A 2,630-nucleotide genomic window follows, 5' to 3' on the forward strand; every position below is an offset into this window, starting at 1 on the left:
CCACCGACCAAGTCTCACCATCTTTGCAGACAGACCTGTGGGCTATTCTGCAGCGCACAGCACATTTCTTAGGGGCGCTGGCCCTGTTCAGGGCCCGCCTCTCACCTGCAGATGGAGACTGAAAATACCCTGGCTTGGGCGGGACACCTTGGCCTTTATTTTTTTTATTTACCTTTTTATTGGCACCTAATCCACATAGCATATAATTCAATCATTTCTATCATGTCAAGAATTGTACCACAATCGATTTTAGAACACCCCCCACCCCATGGTTAAGTTGCCTTAAAACGAGTCGTGTCATCACAATCAGTTCTAGTGCCTCCCCTCCCCGCCCTCTTCATTGTTTACTCCCCTCGCACCTTGGAGCCTGGAGCGACACCCTCCTGCACAGTTGAGGCTCGTGGCTGCTGCTTCCATGAGCGTCGGTGGTGAGTCCAGGCCCAGTGAAGCCCCGGCCACTTTGATGGTTTCCCGCCACTGGTCTCGATGTGACCTCGGGGTCCAGTTGTCAGAATCTGGGTCTCCTTCACACTGAGGAGGGGCCCTGGAGGCCGGTGGTCACTTTGGGCTGTGACCCACAGGGTCAGCAGTTCGAGACCATGAGCAGCTCTGTGGGAGTAAGACGGTGGCAGTTTGGCACACGGAGTCGTCATCCATCCCAGAGCCGGCAGTCCTTGACGTGCATCAGCAAGGGCTCCAAGCCCTCCTCACTGCCAGTGGCAAGGTGGGGTCCCCTGCCCCTGGAACCTGGTTAGTAAGCCTTCCTCCAGTCCTGGTGCCACGTTCTCCTTCATATAATTACTACGCTCCTCACAGATGAATCAGCTTCTCTGACGATCTGCTCAGCACACAGACTGAATACGCATGCTGCGCGGGCACCTGTCCTGGGCTTAAGCCAGGCAGCGTTCCCTTGTTCTGGTCACACAACCGCCTCTTGATCGGGCACACCTTCCGGGAGCACAACCCGACCGGGCGTCCCGGAATCGCCATTCTTCTCAGGGCCCCCTGCAGTTGTGACGGTGCTCACAGTCGATGCCTTGCCAACGAAGCACCAGTAAACACCTTTGTGACATTCTCCACTGCCAGCCAAGCTCCACCTGACGCCATGCTGACCTCCCTCCTGTCACTTCCTCTTCCGAATCAGGCGTGCGCTTCTGGCTCCCTGCTGAGCGGGGTCACAAACCACACGACCAGCTACGTGTCCAGGTCCCTGAGCAGGGGTGGACACCGGCTCAGGCCCCTCACCCTTGTCTCCAGGCCCTCCTGGGAAGGGCCCGCACCTGTGGCAGGACGTGAGGAGGGGATTTCTGAGAAGCTCCCACCTGCTGGACTGTCAGTGTCTTGACCTGTCAGCCCTGGGCTGGGTGTGGGGAGACCTTTCCCCGGGGCCAGCCCCTCCATGGCCCCTCCTCTCGGACTCTGCTGGCCCCGGCCTATGACCTCCAGGGGCCAAGCCAAGAGGACCTGCATGGCCACGTCTCTTTAGTTCTCTGTCTGCTTCTGCTCTGGGCTCTACAACGTCTCCAGGGCTCAGGTCAGGGACCCTCTGTTCCCTCACTGTCCAGTGTCCACCATTGCCTTTGGTCAAGTGATTCATCTGAAGCCCCAAGAGAGGTTGGTGCCTCCTTTGCCTTTTCTAGAAACGTCTGAATCTTATCCTGGTCTAGGAAGTGATGAAGTCTTCCAGTCAGAAGCCTTGAGGGCTGGTTGTCCGTGGCAAGTGACCCAGAGGGTCCCCTTGGTATTGCAGTAGGAAGGACAGGTTTGACGAAGAGAGAGGCAAAGAATGATGCCCCCCCTCCCAAAAAAGCATCTGGCTGAGGGTGGGGACCCACAATTGAAGCCCCGAGCCTTGCTCCGACACAGGGCCTTCTGGCAGGCCTCCCTTCTCCTCAGCACAGGCCCCTCGTCTCCAGGGCCAGGAGAAAAGGTGGACCTTGCTGGAAACCTGAAGAGGATGAGGAGGGCTGTCCAACCCCACAGGAAGGCTCCGCTCCAGCCTGGAGGAAATGTGGAAGACGATGTCCCAATGAGGCGCTCTACTGTCAGTGAAGGGCAGAGCCGGGCCAAGGGGTGGAGTGTATTGCACATCTTGGGGACTCTGCTTCAAACCCTCTGGGCTGTCTTTGACCTTGGCCATTGCTGCAGCCAGGAATCCAACACAGAAGACAACGAGTGAGTTGGGGGAGACTGCAACTTGAGGTGTAGGGAACCCCCTCAAGGAAAGTGTTCCCTTCCCACCATGTCCCAGCCAAGAAGGATGCCCCTGCTCACTGCTCCTGCTCAAGTTGAGTTCCAGCTGGTGAAGAAACGGTAACACAGGACACAATCACCGGGACGAAGGCATGGAATGACCTGTGCTTGCAGACGATGACGTGTCAATTCCAAGGAGCTGACAAAGATCTCCACGCCCATCCACGGCCCACCTGACCCAATCAGCCCCCCCACATCATCCAGCCCCTCAGCCCAGACAGTACGTCCATGGCTCCCCCAAACTTCAGCTCTGAACCATCCACCCCATGCACCTCCCTGCCCACCTCCTCCTCTACACCCTCTGTCCAGCCCCTGCAAGCGCCAGTTTGGAGGGTGACCTCAGGGAGGGGCCTGTGACATGTGTCCTGTGTCTTTTT

Source organism: Echinops telfairi, unplaced genomic scaffold (genome assembly GCF_000313985.2).
Source record: "Echinops telfairi isolate 266 unplaced genomic scaffold, ASM31398v2 ScPeMD7_3;HRSCAF=10, whole genome shotgun sequence".
NCBI classification, from domain to species: Eukaryota; Metazoa; Chordata; class Mammalia; order Afrosoricida; family Tenrecidae; genus Echinops; species Echinops telfairi.